We start from the raw sequence: 17,518 nt of genomic DNA on the forward strand, positions 1-17,518 counted from the left end.
CCCAGAATATATTAAGAAAAATAATTACCAGTGGTGCAAATATAACAGTTTTACTTTGTTAGTCATTCATTTGATGCCTGCAATTCTAATGCTGGTGTCGAGCAGAAATTAAACATGGTATCTGTAGCAGAAGTTTTATTCATGAAGCATGAGAATATCAGTCTATTGCAAGCCAGCATACTTTTGTACCTAAAAACCACCAGTAGCTTCTTATATTTTTGTATATGTGGTATCAGAGCTCTTCACAGAGATTTCACACTGTATTGACTGGAGAGAGCTCCCCTTTCTTCCAGAAGTGCATTTTAAGCTGAAATAGCATCTTTGGCCACATGTTCTGACAGAGTGTGTATTTCATTACTTTCTTTCGTCAAGTGCTGGGTCTTTATTATGCTGACTGTAAAAGGGAATAAAAAATAGAGCTATGCTAAATCTTAGTTTATATAACACTAATTTAATAGGGAGCAATTAAAGCACAGCTAAAATAGAAACATGCCCTTTAGCCCAAAACTTAATGTCAGCTGAACTCATGTTCTTTCCAATATAACAGGAGGTCCATGCTAATTCTGTAAAAATGAACTTTTTAAGTTACACTTACTTAATAGTAGCATTTTCATTAGGACTAACAAAAAAATAAAGGAAAAAAAAAGCTTAAGCTTAAATCTTTAAGTAAAAATATTCCAACAGATATATTATTTGCCTAGGAAATTATTCACGCTTAAAAATCGTGAATAAAAACTTATTGGGATAGTCATAATTCTTTGTGAGCTTTCCTTTTCTCGTTTTTGTTGTTTTAGACATGATACTTTGGAGAAACTTAGTCTCTTGATTTCACTGAAATCTGAGCTAAGCAGTTTCTTGGGAGAGAATTTACAAGGCAACAGGTGCTGTGGTTTGTGTTAAATTAAGTGTATGCAATACAGGTGATGCCACGATCAACATGACAGTTGGACACAAAGATCCCATCTCCACAGGTGGGCAGTGAAATCCCAGCCTGTAATGAACAAATTTATTGTCCCACCTAAATATTTCTTCTTCTAACATTTCAGTTCCCGGACTATCTCTCTTCCACTACAAATCAAGGAGGAGTAATACTTTTAAAAAGCCCTCATTTCTTGGAAAGGGTTAAACGTTCAGACTCCCTGGACGGCTGATATCTCGGTCTGGTGTTCCATGGGAGTCTCCCACGCTGGACATCCCCCCCCTTCTCCTTCTCCTCTGCCGGCAAATTTCCAGGTGCCGCCAGGCTCTCTGTCTCTTTCCCTCTTGGGGGGGGGGGGGACAAAGGCATCTCCGCTTCTCTCCACCCTTCCGTCCCCAGGAGCTGGCTCGGGGACCCTCAGACCCTCCAGACCCTCAGCCCCTCGGCCTACCTGGACAAGGCCGCGTGGCTTCCCCTCCCCCTAAGGGTGGGCAGGGGAGCGTCTGCACTCTCTGACAACCGGAACCAAAAGAGAGAGTTCTCCTGGGAGTTCTTGCTTTTAACCCCCTGTGTTCTCAGAGGCATGTCCATACTTTCAGTAGTCACTCCAGGTACCAATATCCAAACCTGACTACTGATTGGTTTGACTCAACTTCTTGGAAAAAAATCACTTCCATGTCAAACCACGACACTCTACCCTTCGCCTCTGAGAACACACATTTCTAAAATTATTATCAAAATTACATTCAACACACTTATACATAAAACAATAACCTACACTAACCCTCCACCTCTATATTGGCACCATAACCTAATACATGCTTTGCTCTTATTCTTTTTGATCCCATCTCACAGCTCTCATCTTATCTTCATCTCATCTTGCCCAGAATTCGATTCCCGGTCAGGGAACCAAAAAAATGTCATGGTTGGACACTGGCGCAATGCCAGCGTCCCCATGAAAATGCACTTTCCTTAAATAAATGCTGTGAGATGTTATCAGGAACAGAGCAGAGCAGGCTTAAGCTTAATAACAAAGGAAAAAAACTTTATTAAACTACTACTAATACAGAAAACACCTAAACTAAATCTAGGATGAAGACCTTTTAAAACACCCCTCCTCCTCCTAATTTCTAAAAACACTCAGCCATGAAACATCACCCGGGATTCTTGATCAAATTACTACCCTTCAGGTAATCTATACTCAAACTATCAAGGGAGAGAGAAGTCTCTCTTGCACCACAGACCCCCCAGGAAACACAGCTGCCCCCCTGTGTTTCCCTGTCACACATGGCAACCGCCCGGAAAAAAAAAAATCTGCCAGTGTGACACTCTCTATTCCATGTCACAGTGCTCTCACCACTGTGCATGGACAGACTGCTCATAGGGCTCCTTTAAGGATGCTTTGCCACGGACTCAAAGATACAATAGTTCAGTCTCTCATCCTGGGACTACAGTCCCCCCCATTTTCCCCTGGGGCCGAGGGGTCCAAAAACAGGACTCATCTTCTTCCCGAAGACAGAGGGTATCACCATTCCCTCTTCAGCTTTCTTCGTTTCTCGCCATTCTTGTGCTGTTCGAAGCTGAAACAGGTCTCCCTGGGTCACCACTGCAGCCCCCTAAAATGCAGTCTCTATTGCAGGAGATTTTGGTTCAGTCCATGGCTAATAAGAAAAGTCCAGCCAAAAGCTACTTCATCATCTCTTCCCACCTAAATATTTCTTCTTCTAACATCTCAGGTCCCGGACTATCTCTCTTCCACTACAAATCAAGGAAGAGTAATACTTTTAAAAAGCCCTCATTTCTTAGAAAGGGTTAAACGTTCAGACTCCCTGGACAGCTGATATCTCAGTCTAGTGTTCCGTGGGAGTCTCCCACGCTAGACATTCCCCCCCTTCTCCTTCTCCTCTGCCGGCAAATTTCCAGGTGCCGCCAGGCTCTCTGTCTCTTTCCCTCTTGGGGGGGGGGGAGACAAAGGCATCTCCGCTTCTCTCCACCCTTCCGTCCACAGGAGCTGGCTCAGTTCCAGACCCTCAGCCCCTCGGCCTACCTAGACAAGGCCGCGTGGCTTCCCCTCCCCCACCCAGCCTAAGGCTGGGCAGGGGAGAGCTTGCACTCTCTGACAACCGGAACCAAAAGAGAGAGTTCTCCTGGGAGTTCTTGCTTTTAACCCCCTGTGTTCTCAGAGGCATGTCCATACTTTCAGTAGTCACTCCAGGTACCAATATCCAAACCTGACTACTGATTGGTTTGACTCAACTTCATAGAAAAAATTCACTTCCATGTCAAACCACGACAACACAGTAAGTAAATATTTCTTGTACAAAGTCCCATAATTGCTCCTCTATTATTTTTTCCCCAGTCTCATTAAGACTGCATTATAGCTTAATATTGCTTTATTGTCTGCACTTCGCCTGCACAGCAGCACAGCAAGACTGTTACTTGAGATTTAGAAACACTTTCACACTGACATAGATGAAAACAACTCTCAATTCTTTTGGAGGCAGAACAAGTGAAGGAATAGATGACCACAGAAGCCTGGCAAGCATGAAAATGATCCTTGGCTTTCACAGTGGGACTGAAAATTCAAAAAGGGACCAAGGAAGCATGGAAGAAACAGCCCTAGAAATGCATCTTCACTTACCAAATGTTACTGCACCAATTTAAAAAATCTTTGCAACAAAATAAGCACTGTCAAAAGAACTCTTTCTCCAGAAAAGGTCTCCACTTCTCTGAATGACTCAAGGGTTCACTTGCAACTGAGGAAAAACCTCCTGTGGTGACCAGTTCTGTACACTTTATCACCAGCTCTAGGAACTTCCCATAATTATGCTCTGCAGGTAAATTACCATCAATATAACAAACACATCCAGACATTAAACATGAACTGAGAGGCATCTGGGATCTTTGAAGAGACAGAAAATGTAATTTGATTAGAGTTGCTCTGAAGACAGCTTTGAAAGAACTTCCTGTTTGAGAGGATTTTGCCCACATGTCCTCCCAAGAATAATACCAAACAATAACTGACATTTCTGCAGGGTCTTTGGACCAAGAAACTTACAGAACAGAAGTGGAATTGCTTCCAGTTACCCAAGTTTTTTTTATCTTTTGTGATCAGGGCCTCAAAATCAATGCTCCAGCTTGAAGCTGTGCCTCTTGGTAGGGCAGCATGGTGCTGACATTCATGTCACCCATGGCAAAAGTTGGGAAGACTACCTGACAGACAATATGCCCATGATCATTCACCCACTATGATATAATCAAAATCCTTTGGGGCTTGTGCAAGGAGACTTGCTTCACCTCGTGCGCTTTTCACACAGGAGTTAAAGGCCATAAGAGTAAGACCCAGATCCAGCTTCTTCCTCCATCTCTTTCCAGGAACCAAATTTCAAGTCTGAGCACATTCCTGTAGATTGTTATCTCTGAGAGCAAATTAATTACAGGCACATTGGAAATGTGAGCAAATTAAAATCCTCTTCCTTTATATATTTGTGTCCTCTGGTCTGAATTTCCTGAGAGAAAATGGACAATTAAAACTGCACAGAATTCCTTAGGAACTGCAAGTAGCCATGCAGGAGCTGGCACATGGCTGTGAGGAGGCAGCCAGAAGCTTGTGAAGGAATAATTGAAAGGACTAACAGGGACTACCATAAGCTCACAATTCAGATGTGGCCACAGACAGCATGGAGCATGCAGCTAGGCCAGTAAGGGTCACAGGTACCAACAGCTCTAGGAACCAAAATAATCCCTAAGAAAAGAGTAGCCATTTCTAGGACATGGGCATCACTCAATGAAGGATCAGGACAGATGAGTCCTAGAGGATTTTGCTGCAACTGTGCAAGATATTTCTTCAAATCCAGCTGTGAGTGGCTGGGGACGAATCAGGGATTGTTCCTGTACCTTAGCCACCACTGTCTGCAGTGCAGTTTTAAAGCTAGAACACTCCACTTTTGTGGGGTTTGTGCTAAAACAACGACTTCTAACTGGCACATAGACAATGAAGACATGCATCTTGCTCTGATGCTGTGACAGGCAGTAATGGATTATTTATCTGTGGGCAGCACTGCCAGGAGCCCCTGCCAGCTCAGCTTTTAGGGTCCCATGTGAGCTGAAAAGATGGTCTTGTTAGGACAGATTCCTCATGGGAAAGGAACCTTTTTCCAGGTCCTGCCCAGAAACACCGGAGGTGTTCAAAGCCTGGCCTGGAAAAGAAGTAATGCTCCTTCACACTGGCTTGCATGTTCTTTTATCTTACCATATATCTAGAAAAAACACACTTGAAGAAATAAACTCAATTTTAAAAAGCCAGAGGTGAGGTGTTTACTGTTAGTATGTCATTTTACTCAAAGATAAATGGTTAAACTCTTCCCAAAGTATCTGAACACCAAAAGGAAAGCTGCTTTTGTGACAGCTAGTTCAGTGAAAATGTGAGACTTGACTCTCTGGATACTGAATTCTCTTCTCTGAGCTTATAGCCAAGAACTGGACACTGAGAGAGCCTAAGCCCTGACTGTACAGCAGAGGTAAAGCATTGCTTACCCACTATATAAGGAATAGATCTCCAGGCCTTCAAACTCAGCAAAAGGAAGAAGACTTACTAATAAAGTACCATAAATACAGAAGTGTTTATGGGACATGTTATATAACACTGCTCCTTGAGCTTTTGTGCCTTCCCCTGCGCTGACAAACACCATGAATCGTTTTATCTCTCTGCCTCTTTATATTAAAGGGAATCTAATTTTAAGAACAGAAACTGGGCCAGTATCTTATGATTTAAAGCTGTAAATTAGCATTCATATGAGCAAAGAGTTTGCATCGTGTTCTGTTTCTTGTGTCTATCCTACCTCCCCCCACCCAAGAATATTATGCTTTTTTTTCTGTTTGCAGACTAATGCTGGAAGCAAGAGTAGTTCCACAATTTCAGAATGCACTTAAGAGAGAACAAACATATTTTTCAAATGCATTAATTGGAGAATTACACTAAAAAGCTTAAGTAATTTTTATGATGGTTGAGGTAATAGATGGCATCTGCTTTTCTTTGCAAATAAATGTCACATAGCAAGCCTACAATCCTAAAAGATGCGAACAGCTGCTAACCAAAAAGAGGGCAAAAGTTGCAGTGGAACAAAGTATTTTCTTAATATGCTGTAAGGAAAACACTCTGGCTTTGCCTGGTTAACATGAGGAGATGATATTAGATCCCCATATAATCCTCAAGTTGAAAGAAAATGCAAATACAGGGAAACCTCATCCCAACCCATCTGAAAGAGTGAACACAGCAATGATGCTGCTGTCTCAAACACATCCAACTTCCGTGACAAATAGAAGACAATAACACATATGTTTTGGTACAACAAAGGTTTTTGCCATTTTCTCCAGAAAGAGGTGTGTTTTGATAAATAAAATTTCTACCTCTGGGCTTTAAGAACAGTCTGTGTAAATAGTTTGATTTATAGTTGTTGGGTCTTGTGTTGGAAAGGAAGAGAGTGCTAGCCATGTAGGAAGTAGCCAACAAAAAGCCCGTGCCCTGGGAGTGCATCCCTGGAGTACATGCATGGGAGGGAGCCAGATTTGTAGCTCTGTGAGAGGTTCAGCTGGCAGCACACCAGGAACATTTTGCTCCCAGCTTGGAGTGAGTATGCGAAGAGGTTGGAAAATAGAGCACCTTTGCAATATGTCATTTCTCAGCGTAACTAAAAGCTGTCGTGGCTTGAGGGAAGAATGTAGGGGGGAAATGGAGCAGGAGAGAAAGCATTTGGAAAACACAGAAGGAGAAAGAGTGTGAAGACATGGAAGAAAAAACAAGAAAAGGGGGTTAGAGTAGGTGGACAAATTAAAAGAGAATAAATAGGAGAAAAGACAAAGGAATAGGAAAGGAGAAAAAGATTTTGGAAGTGGAGTGGATCAAAAACTTTGGAAGTGACCATGTTTGGGGCCCAGCAGGGCTTCTTGCAGAGCAAGTCTTTATCTGGTCAACTCAAAGGGCCTGCCTGAGTTGATTTTCCCCCAGCCAAGCCTTATGTTAGGTTTTGCTGCCCACACGTGTCAGGGTCTCCATACAAGGAGCTCCATGAGGGAGAATGTGTCAGGGCTGGGGCAAGGTCTCAGCCAGGAGAGGACACACAGCCATTTGTACCTGTGTTTTATGGGTTATTTCCACTGTACATAATAGTCCTACCCTTTCACAGATAGCACAGCTGCTAATTTGCACTGCTATTCCCAATCTATTCTGCCTTTGGTTTCCCTGTTTTTCATAGGACTCATTTCTCCATCTCTTCAGTGGATACCTTTCCTTTCCTTACCATCCCTCTTTCACAGCCTGGAAAACTCAGCTTTAGAGAGGAAAGGAGAGCAGTTCCCCAATATCTACTGGAAGCACAAGTTTGTCTCTCCTCCCTAGGCTGTGGGGAGCACTGGTTCCCAGAATAAGCCCAGTCCAACAGGACAGGCAGGGAAAGCTGGGCTGGGGCAGCAGCAAGGCCTGGCGTCTGGCTGGAGTGCAGAGCCACCCAAGGACAAATCCATCTTGGGATTCCATTCAAAGCTTCAAAATCTGCTTTTGTTTCCTCAAGTAATTAAAACAAACTCTTTCAAATGTTTCTATGACACAGAATTGTGTTGAAACATCTGTTTTCTAGCTGAAGATATTTTTTATTACTCTCTTAGTTTGGATATGACCAAGAACTTTGTCCTAGAGCCTTCCAATTAAATATTTTGTTGTGAGAGACCATGGCTGTTTTAACTGACCTTTTCCTCAGGTCACTGCTCAGATATGATACATACAGAATACCCAGTAAGTAACTGAAAATTCTCTTTGCCTCTACTATGTATTTGCCTACATATAAACTACCTTACACTCCCTCAATAATGAAAAACACAAAGAAAGGTGCCATTTATTAAATTGTTAACTGAAAAATAATTTGGCTGATGCATGATTAAAGGATACTTCACAATCTTCTATTTCTTTATTCAAGGAAGAAAGGAAACTTGAAACATATTTCAAGCTCTACTTCACAAGGGTTAATTTAATTCTTGGCAATGCAACTGAAAATTATTTCAGATTCAAAGAAAAGCTGGGCTAGGAGAGAAAGAACCAACCTGCAAGAAATGCAGCTTTTGGGGTGAGACCTGAGCATGTTGTCTTCTGAGCTGCTGAAAACATTCCACATAGGAAAGGAATACTTGGTATTGGGGTTCTAGCCAGCACCAAAAATATGGAAAATGGAGATTCAGTGAGGGTATAAAAATATGTTTCATGCTAATTATTTTTTTCACTTAGTTTCACCTATAGAAGTAATTTATCTTTGTAAAAACCTTTTTTTCAAGGGGTTTGTTTAGGCATTCACTGTTAAAACCAGCAATGTTAACCTACTTATTTTTACCATTGTTTTAGTTCAAGTAAAATAATAAAAAACTATTATATTTCAGATTTGTAAGCTCTCCAAATGGAAAACTGCTACATTATGATTAAAGTTATTTTGAAATATTAGAAAAAATTATTGCTAAGGATTAAGAATCTGCAAAGTAGTGAACTGAAGACTCCTGTTTTTTTCTTATTGAGGAGCCTGAACTTTAAATTTCCACAGCTGTTTTTCTTATCCCCTCATCTGTGGAAGTCTTTGGAGTCCAGTAGGGATTCTAAGGATAAACACAGTGAACATTTTGTCTTTGCTATTTCCTCAGAAGAAGAGAACATAACTTTAGAGGAAGCATTACTCACTTCTGTGATCTGTCAAGTCATTTGAACACAAGAGGAAAAGAGATTTCAAGTCCATTAATTTGGACAAACTGTCACTGTGTCTTCTTGATGTCAAATCTCATGTAGCAGCTTGATTTCAGGAATGGTCTTTTGTGGAACCTGCTCAAGGAGTTGGAATTTGAGCTGGACAGAAATAAAATGTTTAAAAGCTTTCCCAATTTGTAAATATTATTTTTGTAGCCTATTTACAAACACCTATCCATACAGCTTTTGTTGATGCTTCACAGCCAAGCTGAGCTCACACAGTGCTGGGCAGTTCCTCCTTTCCCTCACGTAGAGGCATGGAGCCAATAGAAAAGAGGGGGAGAAACCAGCAGGAAAATCAAATGCCAGGCTTGCTTCTTCCCTGCCCCTCCATGGCCAGCTGACACCACACAAATACCTCTTAATGGTACCTCCATACATACACCATTCCTAGTGCTTCTGCTGGGAAATGTCACAGCAGCAAACAGCACAAACCAGCATCCCTAAGATATGATCTGTGTTTTTGGAATACTGGAGAACTCGGGAGCACAACCCTGTTCCTGAAGTCTTTGCAGAAAGTGGTTTCACTGCCAGTTGTGCTGGACTCACGATACCCTTGTTGGACTTGCAGTGAGATAACCCAAGTGGAAAAGAGAGTCTGGGCTTTGCCTTAGGATCAGAGGAGCACTGGGAAGAGTCCCTTCCCCAAAGGGGCACAGCAGTCACTCACCCAGATCCATTGCTTTCTTCCCACAGTGTCCCTGTTGGGACTGTATGACTGCCACAAGCTTAAATCTCTTGTGTGCCCCACACAATATTCCTGGCAAAATCTTCCTTCTCAGGGGAGAGTGTGATAGGCAGATAGATCAGAGATTGATTTTGGCATCCCAGCCTAAGCTGAGTAAAATGGAAAGGGTTTAAAAAAACAACAACATAAAAAGCATTTTAATAAAATAGGCAGCATCTCTACAGGTCACATTTCTACCTAGATCTCACTTTCAGAAAAAGATTGTTCAGAAAAAAAGGCTGTTGTTTCTCCCTTGTGTGCACTCTTGCTACTGAAAAAGCCCAAATCAAAATTTCCAGAACTGAGTGCCTACGCTCATAAATGAGAACTCAGGCCTCTATAGCAGATGTGAGGAATTTACAAGTGACCCCAGGCGGGAGACACTGACCCCATGGAGAGGCAGGCTGCAGCTCCAGGTGCCTCAGGTGACTCTGCACGAGGCTGGGCCCTGGCACAGAGCTACACCCACTGCCAGGGCAGCCCTGCCCCAAACCCCCTGTTCAGGACAGGATGGTGCCATTTATTTTAGCTGGAAAGGAAGCTGAAAAGAAAGAGCCTAAGAGATGTTAGAAATTAATAACTTCTCCAATCAAGGCTCCAGTTCAAAAAGCTTTTCTGCTGACAGTAGGTTGTTTTCAATGCTAAGAATGAAGTATTTATCTTTATCCTTTGAAGCTGTGCCATTCATAGCAATAAAGACACAAGAGTCCTGAAACGGATACTTACTAAAACAAAATGCCTGTTCAAAATTAATATATTTTTCTGTTTGAAACCACATTGTACACAGAGATCCTTTGGAGCATTTTAGAGACAAAAGCAAGAAAAATAAAGAAAAAAATTTGAAACCATTCTGTTCCTATGCACCAAGCAGTAATATAAAAATAGAAAAGCTATGTCGAAGTGAACCGCTAAATGGGTAAGCTTTCTGTAAATCACGCCAATGCAAATTTCATAAAACTTTCCTTGTTAGAGGTACAAACCATCCACTAAAAGAATAACATTGTCAGGTCACAATATTATCATTTGCACTGCTCCAGCTGAATGTGAAGTCGCCTATTGCATTGAAACAACAGTATCAGGTATCACAAGGCCGTGTCCAGCTCCATGACAGCACACTCCATGAAGGCAGCCTGACTCTGGGAGGTGTAATCTTAATTACAGAGGTACTGCTGAGGTAGTATTTTCTTCCAAGCATTAGGTTACTGGTGCACTGAAATTATTAAAAAGGCATCTACAAAAGTGAATATCAGTTTACCGTGGTTTCCTAACAAAAATAATAATTAATCCTTGCACACTGTGCTTATGTGTGGAAATTTAACTTGGTCATTCCAGTTTTTACATGGCGTTTAGGAATGGGTTAGCCATTGCAATAATTACATTGGGGTGTCCTCACCTTTTGCTTAGATCTGCTAAATAGCAGCATATTAAAAGCAGTTCAGATTATGGATGTCAAGATCAAGATCAACAAACAAACCAAGACTCGTTATTAAATTCCCACAGTGCTTTTATCATCAAATTTCAGAGTCAACAGACTTGTGAGCATCTGGCAGCTGCAAAAATGACAAATCGTGACACAAAGCTTTAGCTGATATCACATGAAGCTGACACTCCAGGGCACAGTGAAGGTCACAGTGGCAATTTATCAAGAGTGTAACTCTAGTTGTTTTCTGTCATATTTATGTATTTGGAATGTTAAGATAAAAGAAGTGAATGCTGAGGTGTTCTTGAGCATAAAAGATAAAACATTTAGAGGGACCACTCTCTACCTGCTTTGTAATTTCCAGAGAGGTCACAGAGGTTATCACAGGTCTCTGCCTTGTGCCAAAAACTACCAACTTGTTATTGCATTTAATCTGTAAGAGACATTTTTATGAAGTGACCCATGTTCAAGTGCTCCCAGATATGCAGTAGTAGGTTCTGACCAGAGTAAGTGATGTCTGTGTTCACTTGACTGAGTCAATCTTTCTTCAGAACTGCAGTGACTTAGGGCCATGTTTTGAGAAGAGCCTCATACCCAAGAACTTTCATTGAAGCACCTAAACAAAAGCATTTTATGTGGTTCATGACCACCATTATGTGGTTCATAACCACCATTACTCACTTCTAGAATTAGCTTGAACAGAGATCTACCTTGAATCCCAGTCCCACTGCTCCATTAACCAATCATTAAAATAAGGATGCATCTAGAGATTTCCTGCAACTCATCCTGAAGTTTTCACCTCCTGTCTGCTGCTGTCATTCCTCATTTATGCAAGGAAAGAAGCTCCCTGCTTCTGTGCCTTTAGGCATTTTGTCATATATCAAAGCCTGTTTTCCTTTTTCAGCCAAGAGAACTCTTGAAAGATATCATCATGGGAATCAATGTAGGGCAGCAGATAACTTGAGGTTGTATCATAATGTTCCAAGGCCACTGTTTGTAAGTTTGGCATTAAAAGATACAGTAAAACTTTTCATAAATAGCTGCAGATGCTCACTGGATCCTAAAGCACTTGCACACACTGGAATGATGGGTAATTTATTTTCCAAATATTTTCTAATTTTTTAGAAGAGCTTCTATAAAATCCATAATTTAGGTATTACAGACTAATATATTCTTAAAAGGAAAGGAGGAAAAAATGTCTAAGAAGATACAAAAATCATTCACAAATGATCTTGAAAAGGTGTCAAACTGTAGAAAGGAATGCAGTGCAAAAGTAATTTACTGTTTGCACTGGGGTCTAAAGATTAATATTTCAAATATGTACAAGTGGAGCATTCCACAATGTAAACTATCCACATCCAGGGTGGTGTTTGTCCTATAGTAACACATGGAAAGGTCAATTCCTATTGTGTTTGTATGGAACAGATTGAACACAAACTGAGGAGAACAACAAGTTTGAAAGGTTTTCATCTTCAGCTGCTTCTAAAACATGTCAGCTGCTGGGATTGTTGTGTTTTAGTATGACTTTCTGATTTATGCCTTCAGAAGGAACCCATTACTTTTGCAAAAATGCAATGACGTGCCAGCTCCTTTGAGCAAGAGAAGGCTGCAGCATGAGCAGGAGAGAAAGCCATGAAAAAAAACCCACATCTGAATTCAGCTGGTTTCTTATACAAGGCCACAGGCCACAGTTATTCTCTATTAAACAAGAAAAGAAGAAAACTCGGGTCTATAATGAGCATTATTTTAAAGAAACTATTTTTCTAGCTATTCTAAGGAAATATAAGAGCTGAGGATAATTAATGTCCTCCTGTCCACAGAGATTCACCTGCGCTCGAAGGTAAATACAGTCTCAAAGGCAACTGGATAGCAGGCCACTAATCCCCCTCTGCCCACACCTTTTGATCCCAGCAGTGTGGAGAGCTACCAGCAGAAATGCCCAGAGCCTGCATTTCTCCACAGGGTGATGAGGTTTTTATATGCTCTGTGGAAACCTCAGTAAATGGAACTCCCTCCTACCCTCATCTCTTCATCCATCCCCACAGAGTGGCACAAAGCCTCTACTGTGGCTGTATTGCTGGTTTAGTCTGTCACAAAAGCCTGAGGGCTTACAGTTATTCCTTTGCATATTTTCTTTGTAGACTAAATTACATGACAATTTAGGACATAAACTGATGCAGAGAAACCTCATTATCTGAGGTGTGCCAGGAGCCAATATAAATGTCAAAGCATAGAAGCTGTTGCCTTGTTTGTGATATCTTAGTGATATCTTTAATAAGGTCTCCTCAAAAAGCCTGAAAGCCAAACCCACACCCCACAGCACAAAGGGCTCATAGAAAAGACACTACAAGAGACTTTGTCATCAATTAATTTTTATGCTAATTTACAATAAAATTGCTTACTGGAAGCAAGGAGAGGACACATCAGTACAGGTATGTTACAAGTGCTGTGGTGAAATCTGTTGTTCACCGTCATTTGAAGTGATGGGACTAAGGCTTTCTACAGGGGCACATGTGGCAAAAGACAGTTTACCCTTCAGAAAGATCTTTCTTTCATAGCCAGAGAACACTCTGGTATAGGAGTACTTTTTGAAGCAGCCTTCCCAGGCCCTCCAAGAGCAGCACACGGGTATTCCACCACCAGCCTGCTATGATTTCTCTCCAGGTGCCAGCGCCCACACACAGTCACAGCCGTGTTCCCTCAGGATGACCCTGCTTCTCCCAGCCAGTGACTAAGGCAGTGCAGAGGACCGAGCCCTGAAAAGCGAGACCTGCCATGTCCTGCTCACCATCTGTTGGATAAAGCTGTAATTCGATCGGCTTTCAAGCAGAGGCCATCTGCAATTCAAGCCTGGCAGCACCTCGAATGTATCAGCAAAGGTGGCTATTTGCAATTCAAACATATTTTCAAAGCTTTTTACTTTTCCTAGAGATTGAATTATTTGCTGATTCTTTTTTAATTATTTTATGTTATTTAATTTTAACAGTTATCTCTGATCAAAGCCTGTGTCACAAGGCAGGACATGGAAGTGAGAGAAATTTTGTTGGAGCCAGAGCGGAAAGTGTTTTTTCTTAATTGTTTTTTCTACTATATTTACTTTGATTAGCTTTTAGTGTTGAAAATTAACTTAATTTGAACAAATCCATTGCACTCCTGCTGCAGAGAATAGCAGTAAGTAGAAGAGTTTATCTTTTGGAAGCAGTAAATTCAGATCAAGTGGGGCAGCAGAGACTGGTTAACTTCTGATTTGTCTTCCAAAAATTGGGATTTTTTTTCTAGTAAGATGGTTTCACAGAACAAGCCTCTAAGTCTGTACAAAATTTCACATAGCGGACCAAAAAATTCTCTCAGTTCCAAGGACAGAGATGAGAGCAAATTAATATTAATTTTCCCTGTCATTATCACAGTCCACCTAGAGCAAATACGAGCAAAATGGAATCTAACATGGCTCATGAAGTCAGGATTTCTACCATGACCTCTCCCACACACCAGGGAGCAGCAGCAGCACAGGGAAAGGAAGCAGGAACACCTCTGCCAGGTGGCAGCTTCCTCAAGGCTCTGCATCAAAGAACCAACTTGGTAGTGCCTCAGCTCATCAGCTTGCTCAAAAAATGCCAGAGGGAGCAACAAAATTTTTCCTTGGTATTCTCAGACAGCATCTCTTTTGAATAACACCTCCTTTACTTTCAGTGGAGAAATCCTAGTCAAATATGCTAAAGTGTGACACTTGACTGGGATCATAAACCATTGGCCAAATCTCTCCTCATGGTTTTATGGATCTGCTGGAGAGATTTAGCTCACACCAGCACCTGATGGCCTCAGGTGAATAATAAGTGCATTATCCCCTCATCCAGTACCTGGTTTGATGGGCAAAATGATTTTATTTAACAAGTCCTGGCAGAGGATCTGCTTAAGAGCTTACTCATCTCATGAAAATCTAAGTAGAAACTCATTAAACAAAACCCAATGTATAATAATCATTGGCATTAATCAGTGACTTCAATGAGAAGATATTTAAGAAACAGTCAAAATAGCTGTGGGTAGAATAAGTACAGGATTTTGTGACAAAAGAGAAAGGGAGAATCATGCTTGTTTATTGCATATTCCCATGAGAACCTTCTCCCTTGATAAAGATACCCATATAGATATCTTGAGAAGTTTTACAGAGCCATCTAAAATTGGAAACCTCCAGAGAAAGAGCAAATCCCTTGGTCAAGGAAATATGAGTATATTAGAGATTTATTAAAACCTCAGAGACTTGCTGAAGTCACCTAATCAGTCAGCAGGGCTTCAGTACCTTTATCAATACCCATATTGATAAAGATACATGTTATAGAAGGGTGGAAATGCAGAGCTTCCGAGCTCATTACGCCAACCAAATTCTGACATAGCCTCAGCCCTGTGTTTTATATGGACAGTGAATGTTCCAACTCACGCAAAGTCTGCAGACAACTGAAGACTGAAGAGCAGGGGAAAAAACACTGCACTTACACATTTACTGATGGAATTAGTAGAACTGAAAATTAATACTGATAAACTCTTTTTTTAGGCACATGCTTCTTTATCTGGATCCAAAGAAACATCAGGGAAGAACTTCTGGTTAGAAAACTAGGCCAGAACTAAAGCAGCTTTTCAGTTTGCAGTAGATTTGATCAAATTGCTCCTTTTGGAATATTACACAGGATATCTTTTACTTTTGTGAGCTGCTTGTATTATAATCAGTTTGCCCAAGGATTATCTTTTAGCATGTATAATGCCTCACAAAGTGAAGCTTTCCCCTTTCCCCCAGATATGATGGCATCTCCCAGAGTTTATATCAAGGCTAACAATGTCATCTAGATCAAACTGGAAATAAGAAAAGTGCCTTGAAAAGATGCAAGTCTATAATTCCAAATTATAAAGTCCCTAATTAGGGGAAACATTCCCCTATCGGTAGATTATTGCATGTGATCCTACAACAGCATTTCCTACACTTTAGAGAGCATTTGTTACTGCTCACCACCATCTACAGTAATGTGACTGTGGTGCAATTCAGCACGATGATGCACTTATTTCACTGTACAAATATGTTAATCCTCTACATTTGCATTATGCAAGTGAATTAAGAACATTTTTTTTTCTTTTTCCCAGAAAGGATCATTGCAGTTCATTTACCTTAAGCAACACATAAATTTTACCATGACAGGGAAGGACTGTAGTCACTTGGCACCAAGGAGTGCATGGTGCCAGCCTTGTTCCCACTCAGAAGCCCTGCTGACTGATTAGGTGACTTCAGCAAGTCTCTGAGGTTTTAATAAATCTCTAATATACTCATATTTCCTTGACCAAGGGATTTGCTCTTTCTCTGGAGGTTTCCAATTTTAGATGGCTCTGTAAAACTTCTCAAATGTTCTCCAAGAAAAACAGGGCTGTCACTCAGAGAGGGAAGTTTCTAGGTGCATGGATCACTGCTGAGCTGAGTAACACTTGTGATTCTATGGAACAAATGACATGCCATGACATGGTGAGCATTTCATTGGCATAAAATTGACATAAAACAGCACATTTCATTGGCATAAAATATCTTCATCCTGCTAAAGGAAAGAGCTGCAGTTACCTCAAAGAAAACTTTGAGTGCTTTGCTTCCATATAGTAGCTGTCTTTTCAATAAATCAAGAAGATCTTTATAGGATTCACTCTGTAGACCTGTTATGGACAGGAAGCAGCTTCTGTTTTAAATTAAATAACTGAAAACTGTAAAGAGTGAGAGTCCCTCAAAGATTTCAGCATTTTCTGTTGCTAACTTAAGGCAGTCTCTTCTGATTAAATAATCTAATTGTAGGGGCAGATTCTTCATCCAAGGTCTCTCAATCAATTACCAAATAGGTCTAGGAATTCGATTTTTCACAGGTAAACTACGGAGGTTATCCAATTGTATTTCTACACACACACATGCACTGGCACACAAAAATGGAGCATTTGGGTGCATGAACTCAGAAAGGGAAAGAATGACAAGCAGGTTCACCTTTCATTATTTAGACCTGAAATCTTTGGTCCTTTGTCATCATTAGTCCACAAAAACATGATTTAAAATTGCAACCAAAACATGGAATGAAACAGACTCATATGAAACAGCAACTAGAACTTTGTTAGTTTATTTTCAGCATACACCATGTCTCTACCTCTCTTCTTCAGGGATCAGAAGTACCATAATAGAGTGAGAAGCACTTCTTCCACTATTCCTTTCCTGCCTGAAGCCAGGAAACACTGGAAATCTCAAAGGAAAGACCTTTTCCAACAGCAAACCTTTAGGTATGCTTCAAGTGGAGAGTTTTGAATAATTACCTGTCCTTGGGCCAGATTTCCCTAGCAACTCATTGAACTATACTCGGTTTCTGATCACTGATGAATACAGCTTATATTTGCCTTCATCTAGGTAGGCATTTCTTCCTTTACTCTAAATTTCTCAGAAAACACAATAGTCAGAAATACTTGAGAGACCGAGGAGCCCAAGACTCCTGAAAATGGGACCTAGGTGTTTGAGAATTGATTTTTTAAAAATTAAAATCCTAAGCACTCAAAGATTAGCTTTTAAAGGTTTTTATCTCTTCTGCATGCAGAGCAGTGCCTAGTGTGGTTTTCAGAAAATAGTTAGGTAACTAAACTCCTTCAGAAATGTTTTTCTTGGTGGTT

The sequence above is a fragment of the Vidua chalybeata genome, chromosome 4 (assembly GCF_026979565.1).
Source record: "Vidua chalybeata isolate OUT-0048 chromosome 4, bVidCha1 merged haplotype, whole genome shotgun sequence".
NCBI lineage: Eukaryota > Metazoa > Chordata > Aves > Passeriformes > Viduidae > Vidua > Vidua chalybeata.